This window comes from Struthio camelus, chromosome 1, assembly GCF_040807025.1.
Source record: "Struthio camelus isolate bStrCam1 chromosome 1, bStrCam1.hap1, whole genome shotgun sequence".
Lineage (NCBI taxonomy): Eukaryota > Metazoa > Chordata > Aves > Struthioniformes > Struthionidae > Struthio > Struthio camelus.
In genome coordinates this window covers 57,181,804-57,198,130 of record NC_090942.1, presented here as the reverse complement: position 1 = coordinate 57,198,130, position 16,327 = coordinate 57,181,804, and the positions used below count along the sequence as shown (strand labels likewise).

General features: G+C 45.2%; 1 protein-coding gene across 6 annotated transcripts in view; it reads right to left on the bottom strand.

The window, feature by feature from the left end:
- Window positions 1-16,327, bottom strand: part of MRTFA (myocardin related transcription factor A) — a 122,260-nt gene that overhangs the window by 93,966 nt on the left and 11,967 nt on the right. For 2 of the 6 annotated variants that reach the window (XM_068941288.1, XM_068941316.1), the window contains exon 1: window positions 3,242-3,410. The exons of 1 other annotated variant lie outside the window; for it this stretch is intronic. The gene's annotated coding sequence lies outside the window, so the exon portion shown is untranslated. Of the gene's footprint in view, window positions 1-1,439; window positions 1,484-2,768; window positions 2,857-3,241; window positions 3,411-16,327 lie in introns of those variants that run through there. 3 more of the 6 variants (XM_068941298.1, XM_068941319.1, XM_068941296.1) reach the window with 3 other exon arrangements.

Sequence of the window (16,327 nt, the reverse complement as noted above, 5' to 3'; positions counted from 1 at the left end):
TTTTGGAGGAGGTGAGGAGAGAGGAACAGAACATACATAGATTAAAAGTCAGTTCTCTAATCTGATTCAGCATGCAGACATATTATCACTACTGAGGTGATAGCACATGGTGAAGAAAAAAAAAAAGCAGATGGGAATATAAACTGTTTAAGACAGCCCCACCACTAAAAGAAACGTCTGTGCAACCACATCCTCTGTTTTCAGTCTAAGTTCCGCAGTGTGTCCAGCAGGAAATAATTAGATTTGTCTTTCCCAGAGTAGGTGTTTGATGGTTTCAGACTGCTGAACAGTTGCTTTTTCTGCTTCCTCTTCAACAGTTTCTCAGGAAAAGACAGTGACCCTCAGGACATCTTTGATAAAATTCTTTCAAGGAAGAGTATTGTGTAACTATAATGAGATTTACTAATTGTTACCTCTTCTTACACAGAGGAAATTAACTGTACTCTTCAAAAGGGATCTTAAATGTAATACTGAGCTGTCAGAATGACAGAGATACTGAGACAGTCAGATTGCATCATCTGGAACACAGGAAGTACAGCTGAGTACACAAAATAAAGACAGAAGACTCTTGGAATTACTATAAATTCTGCATCTTAGGTAAGTAGTATATATGGAGACACATATACTAAGACAACTCATCCATTCCAAATGAGCAATTTCTCTTGATAAGGTTTTGACATACATCCTAAAGAATTTATCTGCTTTCTGCTCTACCACTCAAACCTTTTAAGTTTGTTCTGATCCTCCTATCCCTCCCCCACTCCCTCCCAAATACCACACAGTAATGTAATCATGGCTCAACAGTGAAGGAAATTGAGTAGTATTTTATTGTATTTTAATTTAGGTGTACTCTGATTGCCTAAATGTATATTTCCCCTGGAGATTCAAGGATAAATGAGTTTGTGCAAAATGTCGCTACTTTACCATACCAGCAGAAACAAGTTATAAAAACAATCACAAACAAGCACTCCTCTCCAAGACTTTCCTATTATTTCATATTCAAATGTGAGAAAATTTAACATTCTCTGAAACAGTACTTTTGGACAACTGCCATATTCACCTTAGCCCCACGTCAAAACGTCTCTTATACTCCCTTTCTTTGCATTGTATTTAACAATCTGCTTGCTGCCCTAAGATTCTTCGTTTTGTTTTCAGAAGAGGTGTTGCTTGCTTCCCACATGATGAAGTGGCTGGCCTTAGCTGAAATGAAAGCTGTTTTTGTAACTGTTGGAACCAGCAAACGTAGCACGACTTACTGTCAGTTATTGCTTCTTGGGCATCGTATTTTTAATGTACAAAATGTATTTCACTCTTTTTGTGAAATCCTGTTTGCTATCTACATTATAAGTGAGGAAGGACTGAAAAGGACTCACTAAGTTACTATGTAGTGACTGAGAAGGGGTAAATTTTCCCACTTGTGAAAAGCTTATGGCATTTACTTTCATTTGTGAGCCTCTTTCTCCTTTCAGTGGAAAGCAGGAGTCTAAAGAACAGAAAAAGGAATTCACAGTCAGCTTCAGATCACAGGATCATTTTTAAACCTATTATTAGATTGCATTTAATCACAACTATTAGATCACTCATTTAATCACTGCAGCAAAGAGGAACAAATGGGTCTCCCTCTCATTTCTCATTCAGCAAAGACTGACGTATGTTTGGATTGGGATCTTTCTTATCCGAAGCCCCAAAGCCATCATATTTATAGCGCTTCTACAGTATGGATTGTAACAGTGTTCTTACAAAAGCTGTTTCCCTTTATGATGTTTTATGTGCAAGCAGCAAGATATATTTTGCAATGATTGCTGAAATTTATTTGTACAGTTACCTGAAACTAAAATCAACTTTCAGAATTACGCTTAGAAAACTACACTTTCAATAAGTCAGCTATGGCAAGGCTAACTAACCCAGAAAGTCAAGTGCAAGTTTAAAGTAAAGACAGAATTGCATACTGAATTTTCTCAATGCCCACGCTGAAATGTTGGGGCAGATCCTCTCAGCCCAAAATAGCTACAGTTTATCTTTTCTGAAGATTCAGGGCTCTGTCTTCAAACCCTACCAAAAAATAAAAGTGCATTTTGATTACTATGATCCAGCAAAGAAATTACAGACTTAAACAGAAGCATTTTTAATGCCTTCACAATATATTGTCTGTTTAGGATGGACTACGATGTAGTTGATGATAGAGACCCCAATGTTGTCTATTCAAATATGATACCAAAAGAAAAGTGCTATAAACAGTAGCAAACCTGAAAGACTATATCCAGCTCACTCAAGGTTCATCTTGTAAAGCAGAACCAGGGCAGGAACGTGTTTAACACAAAGTTTGCAGGATGCAATATAGTTAGGGTACACAAAGGCAGTCATGAAGGTCTCTGGAGGATATTTTGCTGACAAATATGTTTTACAACATGGTAGATATTTCCACGTACACATAAGACAAATGCTTACAGTTTTAGTCTGTGATCAGAGGGATATGTGAAGATATGCTGTTCTCTCATACAGGTTTTTACAGTCACAGGGAGGAAGATCCCACTGGATTAGACAGACATCCAGGACAAACGGATGTCTGAGCTACCCTAAATACACATCTCACCATAGCACAGGCAAGCATCTTTTCAGTGGGAAAATGAACCCTGCGCAATACAATCTGGAGCAGCGGGGATACCAGGAGATTGCTGCTGCACAAACCCTATTAAACTACTGCCACCGCTACCAGGCCTGTAAAATGGGAAAGAGAGACCTGAAGAAGAAAACAACATCCGACTTACCAAGAGCCAGGAGCCCGTAACAAGAAGAAAGAGAGGAAACGGTCCGGGGGAGAAAGGAAGGCAGAGCCCGGAGCGGCGCAGAAACGACCTGGGGGCCAAGGGGAAGCAGGCGCGGGGTCGAAACCGGCCCCCGGCGGGAGGAGGCGGCTGTGCCGCGGCGAGGGGCGGCCCCCGCGGGCGGGCGGGGGCCCCGCGGAGCGGAGCTGTCCAGCCGTGCCGGGCACCCGCCTCGCCTCGCCCCGCGGCGACCGTTGGAGAGCGTGGGGGAGGGGGCGCGCGCTCCTTCCCTCCCCCCACCCCCCCGCGCGCACCAACCGCCGCCGCTGAGGAGGGCGGCGGGCGGCGGCGCGAGACCCAACGTCCCCGCGCCGGGGCGGGTCCCCCGGGCGCGCGCGCGAGCCCACCCACCCCCCCCACCTTCCCCGGTGGAGGTCGCGGCACAGCTGACGGCCGAGCTGGCGCTCCGTACTCACCCGGTCACGGCTCCATCTCGCGCCGCCGCCGCCCTCCCCTGGCGGAGCCGCCGCCGCCGCCGCCCGCCGAGAACGCGCTTCCCCCGAGCGGGCGACCCGGCCTCACCACCGCCGACCGGCGCCTCGCAACCGCGGAAGCTCCCGCCCTGCAGCTCCCTCGCTCGGCGACACGCGTCGCGCTCCGCCAATCAGAGTGGAGAGGGGGGGATGAGTGTCACCAGAGCCCGCCAATAGGCCTCGAGCAACCTTGGGAAGCTAACGGACTCGAGGCGGGGCGAGCGCGGGGCGGGCCGGGCCGGGCGTGGGGAGGTGGAAAGGAGGAATGATGTCATCGGCGGGGGTGGGGCGGTGTGTCCCCGGGGAGGCGGGCGCGGAGGAGGGGGCGTGTCTGGGCTCTTAAAGGGACAGCGGTGCCCTAGGGGCTGGGGTGGGCTTGTCTCCTGCTGCGGGGGAGGGAGAGGGCCTCACAGGCCAGGCCAGCTGGCGCCTGGCTTTATTTAACCCTAATTCTTTTTGAATTTAATTTAATTTTTTTTAAATTTTATTCTATGGGGGGGGGGGGGAGGGGGCTATCTTCCAAAGGGTGCGGTGGGCATTGTGCGCAGTCCCTGGCCCGGCCGCAGGCCTCACCCGTGAGCGCAGGCCAAGGCGAGGGCCCCCCCGAGGCTGTGCGTTTGGGGTGAGGCCTCCCGCTGGAGGCGGTTTTGGGGAGCATGGAGATGAGGGCAGTGCCAGCCTGCCCCCTTCGCCCTGCCTTCCCCCAACCCCCAGTGGTGTCTGCCCAAAGGGGACCCCCCCACCCCCGCACAGGCCTGCGGGTGAGCCGGGGTGGGAGCCCAGGGCTGGAGGAGCAGGAGGCCTCGCAAGAGGTGGCCAGAGGCAGCCGGTGCCGTTTTGCTGCTGCTATCTGCCCTGTAGGCTTCAGCGGCTGAAATTTCCAGCTTTGTCCCAGTCACAGCGCAGCTACAAAGAAAGGAAAAGTCCGAGTGCGGGGCTGGGACGCGGGGTGTGTTTGCCCATAATTACAGCTGTACCCCGCAGGCATTTTTCCATTCTGAAGACTTCCCCCTCCCCCCTTGGAAAAGAGCAATGGTTCTTGACTTCAAATTAATTGATACCAGCTGGGAAAAGACAGTGCAAATCAGTGAGCCACCCATAATGAAAACTTAGGTTAACTGAGGAGTCAAGAAAGCCGAGGAATGATACCGCAGATAAAGAATAGGATAGAATAGTTGGAATATTGTAATATCATTATACGTAACTGGTGCATCTGTACCCGTGACACTTCTCACTTCTGCTTATTGTCTCTCAAAAGGATGTTTCAGACATAAATCATGACAGGACTGTAAAAATGCTTGGTGAAGGATTGTCTTACATTGGGAAGCTGAAGAAATTAGGATTGTCTTTCAAAACAAAGAAGAGGCAGCATGAGGGAAGTATAAAATAATAAATGGTATGAAGAACGCAAGATTGGCCTTTCTTTATTCTCTTCTATAATCAAAGAACTAGGGGACATGATATAACTGCAAAGAAATGTATGTGAAGTAGTTAGGAAAAAATGTTCGTGCCATGCACAATTAACCTATGAAACTCACGATAAGAAGCTTGATGAAACAAGAACGTTAAGAAGAAGCAGACGGCATAGCCAGCTACTGCCAGCCAGCCACTATCTCACCCTAGTTCCCAATGCTGACATTTACAGCTCTTTGCTTTTCATTCCCAAGATCCAGTTCAGTCATGGCTACGCACATAAATCTTGATGCAACATAATTCTTCTCCGTGCTCTTTGACAGGGTTAGCCCTCCAGAGGTAGTTTAGTGAAAGAGAAAAGTCAAAAACATGAAATTTTCCCATGGATGATAGTATGTCAGGGAGTTTTAGGTTTAATGACAAGTCAGGAATATTTACCTTCCTCTCCTCCCATGCTTCCTAAAAATAGCACTTTAGGACTCTGAGAGAATAGCTCCAAACAGATGAGAAAGCCAGGATGTCCTTCTCTCCTACATTGCTGGTCTTAGTAGCAATGGTGTATAACTAGTTTTTGAAATCGTTTGCTTAGGAGCCTGGTTAATAGATGCATTTACAGTGAGGGAGAAAAGACGTGTCCAGGACATTCAACAAATTGACAGCAGACCTCACAGCAATACTCAGATTTCCAATTCACAAGCCAGTGTCCTACTCATCAGGCCTTATCCTCCTTCAAAATGATGACCATTTGAGAGATGGAAGTCTTTGCCTTTGTTTCTGTGCTTAGATTTCATCGTTTTGCTAAGGTCTCTAATGCAGTCGTAATGTGACAATACTACTGATTGTTTTCAGTATTTATTACTACATATTTCTAAAGTTCCAAAGGTATTTACAGACTTTGATAAATACACAGGAGAGAGAAATAGGAAGAAAGAAATATGCTTGCCCATAAAAGCTTACTGTCTTCAGCGGGCATAGTGAAAAGTGAAGAACAGATATTACATATAAGCTATGATTTTTATTTTACTTTTGAAGGCCTCTTTGTTATTTTCAGTAGCTTTCAGTTTTACTAAGATTTAAAATGACTTAATTAAATTCATGTTTTATTAACATGCATAAGAACAGTCTACAGTAATGTTGAAGGCGGCACATCAATTATATTACATCTTCCATTTGATCTACTGTTAGAGGAAGGTTTATATTCAACATTGAAAACACCAATGAGATATATTGAAATGCAGCAAAATTCAACCTAGTTGCAGTGGGACTAATTCTAAGTGCGTGTGAATACTTTTTCAGAGTTCTGAGCACCACTGCATGATTACAAAAGCGAGTTACTTTTGGGTACCTGCCATGAGTGACTGAGCTTGGAATCCTGTGCAGAAATACTTAGATTTTCCAGACTTCATGTCTTAGTCATCACTGACTTAGCATTTGCACTCGTTTTTGCATTTGGAGTTCCTGTCTTTTTAAAGAAAGGCAGGGAAACGGGGAAAAAACACCAAAAGAGAACAAAGCTAAAAGGTGCCCTTAAGAGCGTTTCTAAAGATAAAGTGCTTAAAATGGCTCAGCACTAAGCTCACCCTTAAAGGCTGGATGGCCTTCAGCCATCTGAAGATGACTCTGCTTAAAACCATAAGCTATTAAAGAAACCTTAATGCCCCAACAACTCAGAACATGCCTAATAATGTTTACTATCTTGGCTTTAGGTTAATGGACAAATCGAATAAAAAATAACCTGGTGGGTACAGCTAACTATTCCAGCTTAAAACATTGATTGGTGTGAAAGTAACAAATTCTGCTAGTTCTGCTAGACTTCTGACTAGTTACATGCATCTTTGCAGTTTGGCAGTTCCCAACATTCCCAGTGGTTTGCACAGGCCACAGCAGCAGCTGCTTTTTTTGTGTGTGTGTGTGTGTGTGTGTGTGTGTGTGTGTGTGTGTAGGGGCTTTCCATGGCCCTGGGGAAACTCTTCCCAGAGGCAGCAGTTGAGTTTGGGGTTGCATTGTAGAACTAGGAGGAGATGGTAGGTTCCCAGCTGTGTTTAATCAAGTCATGACAAGCAAGCGTGAGAGACTACAAGGGGGAAAACAGCTGACAGAGACCAGTCGCTTGCACATTTTTAGCAGAATCAGATTCTTCACATGGATTTGTTCTTGTCTTCCATGTCCTGCGCATCAGTGGCTGGCTGCTGTCTTGCAATCCCCGCAGCACAAGTGCCTCTTGAGAAGGGATTTGGGAGAGGACATAAACATCTTAGAGAGGTATTTCAGTGGCTGCGTTCAAAGCATAAGAAACAACCGCTTTTCCTCTCTTAGTAAGGATTTTCTGTTTGAAGTTGATCCGCTGTTTTATTTTGTAAACACTAACATAGCTCTGTCAATGTAAGCTTTGCGGGGCAAAGGATCTACCTTCCCATCTGTCTTTTCAACAAAAGGATTTTGGCTGTTCACCTACTCAAAGAAGTAGCAACGCACAGGAAAAAGAGGGCAAAAGCAACTGAAATTAAAAAAAAATATGTGTTCTTTTGGCAGACACCAAGTGCAAGAATTTCAGATAAAGAAATTGTTTGGGGAAATGGTAAGTGCATATAAAAAGTGGCTGAACTGGTATCAAAGTTCAGGCTTAATAATCACATTGTATTCTATCAAGGAATACATCAATGATTAACTTAAGGCTATGGTTTTCAAATCGTGAGACACACGAGTGGAAACATGTTTACCGCTAGTCCAAAAGCGCAGTGATAAAGATGCATTGTGGTTCATGAAAGAAGTCGAAGGGTGGCCACAGTCCTTGGGTGGGAAAGGAGCCGAACTGGCAGCCCCCTCGTCGACGAAATTCTACAGTTACTGTAGTATTTTCCTGCGTCCCATAGATGGAGCCAAACTCACGTAGTCCAGCTGCATGCGACTCGCCAGCCCTGAACGCAGCATCTCCGAATCGCAGGGTAAAATTGTCGTAGGAGAGTTTGGGTCACGTAACTCCAAGCCCCACACCTTGCTCCTTCCCTTGGACTGACTCGCTAACGCTGTTTCCTTGTCTCCCAGACCGATGCACACAATTCAGCGGCAGCAGGCAATGAGGCAAGAGAGCCCTAGTCTGACCCCGACCTTCCCACACAGCTTAAGGAGAAATATTTTTCAGATGTTGTAAATACTACCTTCCTAACTAAATATTACGTCAAGGCTTTGCCTATTGGCCCATTCCTCTGCATAGCTGAATGGATAAGGCATTAGAGGAGGGCCTAAGAAACATGTTTTAGGGGTTTCTTCCTGCCACTGCTGCATTGTGATCTTGGGCGAAATTCTGATTTACCAAGTCTAATGATTCTGGACTTTCCCTGTAAAACGTTTGGGATCTATGGAGGCAATGCAAAGACTTGTAATAGAAGATAGGAGAACAGAGAGGAGGACTCTACTGTTTCTGCCACTTGTAAAGTGAGAGCTAAATTACATCTATCTGATTAAAAAAAAAAAAAAGTACAAGAAAGATAGGAATGACTATCAGCCAAGCAAGGATAGGAGCATTACAGTGTAAGAAATAAATATTTCCAGTCTTTGGACTTAAGAAATTATCAATAACTTTCTGACAACAAATCAAAGTTCTTTGCTCACTTCGAAAGCAAAGGAAAGTATCTGACATCTTCTGTCTTCAGAACAGCGCAAAACAACTCATGTGCTAGTAAAATGGACAGAAATAAATATTTCCACACCAATTGTATTGATCTGGCAACAGCTTTCATTACCTTGGACTTGAAAGCGTTGTGGAGGCATCTCAGGCCATTTACAGAGTGCCCTTTCGCTAGGCTGACCTGTTACTTTTAGCAAGGCATGGTCAACCAAGTAGCTAATTTTCTCAAAAGGCCTTCAGATTTAGAGCACCAATCTTGTTATCCTACTCCTCAGTGTTCATACTGATTCACAGAAGAAGAACTGAAACACTGAGACTGTGTGTCAGCAGTATCTCGGGGATACAAATATGTGGCCACATGGAGAAGAGGTCTGTGTCCAGTTCATATGCCTTTGATTTTGTGCCTCCGGTTGCATTTACAGTAGTCTCTATAGTTTATCCATGTCACAGAGACGCCCAGCGTGCAGCAAGAGCTGGTAGCAACCAAACAGTTGAGGGAGCCGGGAAGGGCTCTCACGTGCTGGATCGATCTTTTAGATGGAGCCTCCTACTCCAGCAGCTTGCTGTGAAGGAAGGTGCTGGAGCCTGCTCTGGTTTAGCGCATGGTCTAAGGCCTGTCTTTTTGTTTTTTTCCCCCTCAGCTGACATTCTGACTCCAAAGTCTGATCTTGAAGGAGTTATGTTCTCCAAGCAAGAGAAGCCATTTCCTTGCTAGAAAAGGTGCAGCTGGAGGATTTGGAAAGAGGCGATCTGATCCTGGCGCAACCCTGGGGCTCCCCAGAGAGGTGAGTAATCAGTCTGGGGAGAGGAAGTGTGTCACTCTCACATGTTTACTTTGTTTAGATGTCTCCGATGCAGCAGCGAGCACAAGAGGCTTTTCAGATTTCTCTTTGCAAAGCCTGTGTCTCTGATCTCAGCTGCGATGTCATCCCAAAAGAGCTGACTCACCCGCCAGGGCTGCAGCTCCAGGGAGCACATGCAGAGGCTGGGAAAGTTCAGAGCTATTTTCAGAGCTCAAGGAGCTGTACCATGGGGTCCCTCTCGCTGGAAGAGGTGCTGGCCAGAGACCATGCGGTCCAAGAGCATCCGAGAGGCCCACTTAGGAACTGGAGGCTGCCATGACCCCACAGGCTTCCACGCAAGCAGACTGCAAAGGCAGAAATTAGTGCGGAACAATCACCATCCACTAGGAAAGTCTTTCCTTTGTGTTTTGATCTTGCCTATCACCTTCAGATCGCTGTGCTGCATTAAATGGTCCCCGGAGCAGGAATTTGGCAGTGCCCAGATGAACACGCTTCACACAGAAGTACAGGAAACTGTGTGGCACAACCAAGGAATACACTGAGTACGGCAGGGTTTCACCAACTTGACTGCAAGCTCATCTCCTGCCTCAGTTTATCTGTTTACCTAAAATCCAACTACTCTGTCTGGTATTTCCAAAACTCTCCCTAGTCTGGGTAGGGTTTATTAACATAATATTTAGCCTTCCGGCCTTAGTACCAGGATTTACAACTGCAAGAGTAAACATTTTAAACTGTGATTTAAAATATATATTAAAAGTAGTGGAAAGAAAAGCTCTGGAGGGAAATCAGAATATTCTGATTTGTGCCTGAGAAAAAAGAGATGAATCAAATGGAAGGAAAAAAGAAATAGTGCAGAGTAATATCTGGGGAACGTAGCAGAGGCTTCTCTCAGACAGACCGGATTTTCCTACAAAATAACAAATAGAGGAACAAGCACCCTGGGAAAAAAGAGGCAAGAACTAAGGAAGGAGGAATAAATTTCACCTCTAAAGAGAATATAAATCAGCTCTTTCTCTCTGGCATATTGGAGCTGCTTTCTACTTTTCGCTGCCCCTACTCAGAGCGATATTGAAACAGAGCAGATGAAGCCATTTGAATTTGTTTCCAAAGAAATATATCCTTGAGTGGCAGTATTGCCCGGTAGACTCCAAATTCTCTTCCAGGTGCTGGGAACACAGCTAGAGTAGAAGGCACCTGGCCGGGGCTCTCTCGATAGCAGCCCCTGTGAACTGGAGAACCGTCTGTGGGTGGTTAGTTAACACTGGGGACTGCTCAGCATCCTCAGTGGTGACGCTCTGCAGCTCCGTTTGCTTGTAGAGAGCCATTTTTTAGGGTCAGAGTTAAACGTCTTGCTAAAGGGCCCCATGATAAAGGGCTCCCTGCAGAGTTGATACCTCCAGAAAAGTGTTTGGTGCCGTTATACAACGTCAGGAGGCAGCTTTGCCTGAAATATCCTGGGGATCTCATTTCAAAAAATGGATACTGGAAAAAGAGAACAGGTTTGGAACGGAATGACAGATATGATTAAAGGAAGGGAGAGACTGCTATGCTGAAACCCCCTATGACTCTTGAGTTCTGCATGAGGGAGACATGCAGAAAAGGGAACATAATAGAAAAGCAGAAAATAATAAAGACTATAAAGATGCTCTACTGGCTGCTGCTTACTCCTGTACAGAATAAGGACTCAGCGGATCTGAACGGTGACACATTTTGAAATGGATAGCTGGAGATGCATTTATTACAGAATAATGTTATGTGAGTGAATTTTACAGACGATCATTGAGAACAAGAATTAGCTTAAGTCTTAAAGAGGATTAGAGTAAAAGAAAAAAAAAAGATAATTAGAGGCTGTTACTTTTATTATTTCCTTTATGTTTGAGGGATAAAATCCCACTTGCTTCAAGGCACAGAACAACCTTGGAAAGCCCAGGATTAGAAATAACTTCTTTTGTGAGCAAATTATCCTATCCTTCTCTCGAACATTTTCTGGAGAAATCTTTTGCTGGTTTCCACCATAGATAGGATAGTGGCCTGCAGGGATATTTTTTCTGTATGTTTGTTACTACTGAGATGCGTTAGTAGAGGCTCTGATCTGTACAGGCCTTATGCCGGTTTTTCCGACCCTTCACCCTTCATTTTGTGCTCATTGCCTCTGCCTGCACCCAGATACTCCAAAACGTTAAGGCTCCTCTTGCCCCAGCTCAGCTGAGGGTGAAGTGAGTCACACACACTGCAATTGCTGTATGTCTGATTTTCTTTTATCTGCTGGGTTATCACTTGCTGCAGCTATCACTCGCTACGGTGGATACCTATACCATCTGACCCTTATCTTCTGTTGCACCTGAAATGTACCCATCATCCTGGACTATACAGTCAGCTGGCTCATCCTCCCATGTAGACTGTGCTTCGTGATACCTGGCACTAACGCCTGGGTCTCTCAGACAAGTCAGTGGCCCGAGACTGTCTGGGATCGGTCACACTTTTACAGGGAGGCAGAGAGCAAGTCAAAAACTGAAAGTATTTGCTATGAAGAGATATCGTGTATTGGGTACGGGTGCCTCAAGTCCAGAGGGGCTTTAAAGAGTATTTAATTTTCCTTTGTGAAAGGAAATCCGTGCTTTCAAATGTCTAAACTAGTCAAATATACGACTGGGTTGAATGACAACCATATAATTTAGTTGAATGACAACCATAGAAGAGAATGTGATGATTATTCATGAAACTTGGGAGGATATAAATGTCAAGGAAGGAGGATTGTTTATGACGATACTAGCATAATAGCTCAGAGGACTGAAGTGAATTTGAGAAAAGGAAAGCTTTGGCTCAATACAGGGAACAAAAATATCAGCTAAATAAAGCAACCTAAAATAAGTAATTTCACAAAGCCTAAGAAACCAAACAAAACCTTTTCTCCAAGTACTTACTTTGAAGACGGAAAAGTACCAGATGCTACATTAAGTTCTCTATGAACTTCACTCCTGTTGTGAACTTTTGTATGGGAGCCACTCAAAAATTGTGGTGATGGTGGCTGCCTAAAATGGAAAGAGCTGACAATAATCTCTGCTTGATTTGAATAATCCCTGAAAGGGAGATGCTGAAAACCCTTAGAAGCAGTAAATTAAAACTGAACAGAAACCTGGCACATATAGTAAATGACGCATATAGTGAATGGCACAATCTTCTGTTGGGCATTGCACGTAGAGGACAAACACATCATGATTTTCCGCTTCTAAAATCTGTCAGTCTATAAAAAGTACTTCTTCCAGTTATGGAGACAAATAAATTTGACGACAGTGATTTGTCTCCTTACTGCAGAATTGATCCACTCTCTCTCTCTGTTTGTCTCTTCCTTTCCCTGGTGAGCTTTAAGTGCAGAGAGAAGGTGTCTGATCTGTATAAGAGTCTGGCACAGATGAGCGATCTGAAACTGAGAAATTACCTCTGCTTTTCACATCTAGGGCACCTTCTCTTCTTCATTGGGGTGTTTTGGGGTCTTAGAGTCTGTGCCAAAGCAGGTTCAGCCGAAGTGGAGGAAATGTTAAAACTTCAGATAAGAACAGAAATAGATAGTCATGAAATTCATGCACTGTATTAGAAAAAGGTAGCAGTAGCTAAAGAAAATGTTGAAATGACATTTAAAGTGGAAATTTAAAGTCAGCTTAATGGTCAAAATTTATTATTTGAAGGTCAAAGTTGAGCTTCCCAGGCAGACTTTCCTCTTTCCATTTTTTGCTAATGGTTTTTAAACGAAGGTTGGAAATATCTGTGTAACTGATCACCGTGCTTTGGCGGATAGGTATGTAAGACAAGGCTTGTCACTGGGTCAGCAGGACGCATGCTGTCAAGGGGAAGCATCACCTTCAGCTTTTAATAAGCGTTGGCTCCTCTGTGAGCGGGGAGGCAAAGAGCTGCTGAGCCATGTTTGCAGTACTTTAACTGCTGGCATTTTCAGTATGTACCAAAACCAAAATCAAATAATTCCACTGTTAGATCATGCTAAAATGATCTGCTTCTCATTTCTGTGTCACCTAAAAGTTAGTGGGCATGCTGCAGAGCTGCCGGTGAAATCAAACACCCTGCAATGCACAGAAGTTTTAAACTATATTATATAAATACTTGTTGCTCTGTATTTAAGCTCTGGCGGAGCAGCCTGGCGTTCTCTGCAGGGCTTCGCACCGGACACAGTCGATGGCTGCTGCAGGGCAGTGTTTGCTAGCAGAGAGGAGGTACGTGATGGTAACGCACCACATCAGGGCACTCTGTGTTCCCTTGTGTTTGTGTTTTTGAGCTTTCAGACATTTTGTTTCAAGGCCAGCGTTCTCAGGATGTTTTCATTCATGTGGATTTCCAGATGTAACTGTCTGCCAAATGATGTGCCTTTTTTTATCTGGGAAAATCCTTGGGTCTCTTTTATGAGAAGGACATAGGAGGCCTAGGGAACTACCAGCGCATACTAGTGTCTGCAGGCTTACTTTGGATAAGACTGTCGGCCCAACACTCACCATCCAGTCTGAGATAGCACAAAGCAGGCTCAAAGCTGTGTCTGGGATTTTTTTTTGTTTCTCTTTGCACAAGACACTCGTCAGCTGGCCCCAGGCCAGAGCATGCAGCCCTGTCCCAGCCCTCCGCCCTCCGCAGCGGCGGATTCATGGCTGTGGCATCCTGCTCATTCTCCGCTTGACAGGACAGCCCCGGGATGACATTGCTGCCGTTAGGTTAGCAAAGTCTCCGGACTGTTTCAACATGCACAGTGCTGAGGAAATGAACTGCAGCGCCCCATGAACTGGCGAAGCACCGGGATGCCTTCAAATCATCTTTCTTGTTGCGCCTCTGAGTCCTGCCTCTTCCCCTCTCTCCCACACTCTATCTTTCCCTCTCTTCAGATCTCGTTTGTTATCTTCTTCACCCCAAATTTCTACCACTGCTTTTTTCCCCCACCTCTTGTTTCCTTTTTTATCCCCTCTCTCCTCCCTCCCGCACATCCAGCACCTACACTTGCGCACAAACACTAGGAGTCCTGAATGCACCAGAGGGAGCCTCTCTCAACAGAATAATAATTAATATGATAATCAATATAACATCACCTAATAATTGTAATAATATCATATCGTATAGGTAATATAATACCAATAACATAACAGAATCCTGCATCTGGGAGGAGCAATTTCTAGGAGAAGCTCTGCTCAGTTCAGAACTTCTTAACTAAAAACGATGTGGTTTTCTTTTTATGCTAACAAAGCTTATTTTCCTTAGTCAGCTTTGGAGAAATAGCTGAGTTGTTTTAGCTGAAACTTTCCACATGCGAAACAGGCCACAGTCAGATACCCAACATGGAAACTTTCTGCCTGAACTACTTGGAAACGTTATCAGCAACTTTAAACAGGACTTGATAAGGGAACGAGTCAGGTAAACTCAGCTATTACAAGTTTGTTTTACAGCACTGCCTTTGCCTCTTACAATTAGACCCAGCCTTTTCGGCTGCCAGATCTGCGGTGATATAGGTAGGCAAGACACTGGAGCCACATGTACCTTCAGAAAACTATAACGTATATTTAGCTATCCTTTTAGTTTTGTGACGGAGGCAGCAATGTAAAAGGACAAAGCTAATTTAAATTGAGCTATCCAGTCACATAGGAAGGCTTGTGGTGTGGAGGAAGAGCACTTACATCCTCCCTAAACACCCACCTGTGCTATTGCTGCTCGTGATGGATCTGAACCACTGATGAATGAATTACGGGTTCTGGGCTTGCCAGTGAAAATGTGACCACGAAAGTAGCTGGATGCAGCCTCCGTCAGAAGCTTCTTGCACAGCAGAAATAAACGTGCCTGCACGACCTTTCTGGCTGTTTCGACAGGGTACGCCTAAGGTATCCAAAGAAAAACAGGCGCTGTCCAAAATAGGCAAAGCGGTCTTATATTTGCTCGTTCAAGAGCTGGTCCACTAGCGATGTCAAGAGGGAAAGCCCAAACGTCAGCGAGGTCAGGGTGTCTCAATCCATGCTTATTTATGCTTTGGGATTTGCTGCGAGCAGGGCTACGTGACGCGGCGGCACGAGCTCCGGCAGCCCGCTCTCGGCGAGAACATCCACCGCAGCTGAGCGGAGGCCGCTGGCAGAGCTGCCTGAGTGGGAGGCGTTGAGGGGAAGCTTGGCAGCGGGGATCGGGAGAGGGAAAAGAAGGGTGGCTGCGTTTTAGGTAGGTAGTCGATCAGCTCACTGCCTCTGATGCTGGTGCAGATTTGCTCGTGCCATCTGTGCTCTGGTGATTAAAAAAGCCTGAACGTCATCCTATTTCCCTGATAATATCACTATAAAAATAAACGTTTTCTGTCCTGCTCGGTGGCTTTATTTCTGAGTCCATATGGTAGTTCTCTGGACACAAATCTGAGGCCATTAGCTCCTGTTTCAAGGTCCTCAGTAGCTCATGACTCTCATGGAGTCACCACTTCCCCCCTTACATCTCTGACCATTCCTTTTCTCAGCTGCATCTCAGCACATTGCCACCTCTGCAGCGCCAGCACAATAATTCCTAGAGCCAAGTGTTGAACCACATTAGGGAATGGACCTAAAAAAATAAGTAGGAGGAGTACTGGTGTTGCCACAAAAAGCCCTTAACGAAAATATAGCCCCAGGTGTTCAAACAGCTCTGCCTGGAAGCAGCAGTGTAGGTCTCCCATGTTCCTGCCTGCGTTTCCCAGGCAGAACAAGGTGGGACCCAGGCACAGCACGGTCTGTGGCTGTTCTGGTGTTTCCAGATGTCCTGAAGCCGGGTCAGAGGTGCAGCCCTGGAAATCTCGGACAAATGCTCGTAGTCCATCCAGATAACAGTTCGGGGGGGGGGGGGGAACAAATGCATCAAAAGAAAACCCAGATGCGTGGTTGTGCCACTTGTTCTACTGACTAAGTCTGTTCCACATGACTGTGCATAGAGGTAATCTTCAAATGGAGAAAAAGAAAGGCGGGGGTGTCCACTTTTTTTGCTACTCCATAAACAAAAGTGATCTGAAAAGTGCCCTTCCTCACCTTCATTTTTTTCTCTGTATCAGAGACTGCGGTCTTATCAGGCTGGTTCCCTTGAAAACCTCTGGTGATGAGAGAAAGAACCATTGTGTGAGAAACCAGCAATAACAACTTTCAAGGGAAATCTGAGGAAGGGGAAATGATTTTACCAACGTTACTTGAAGAC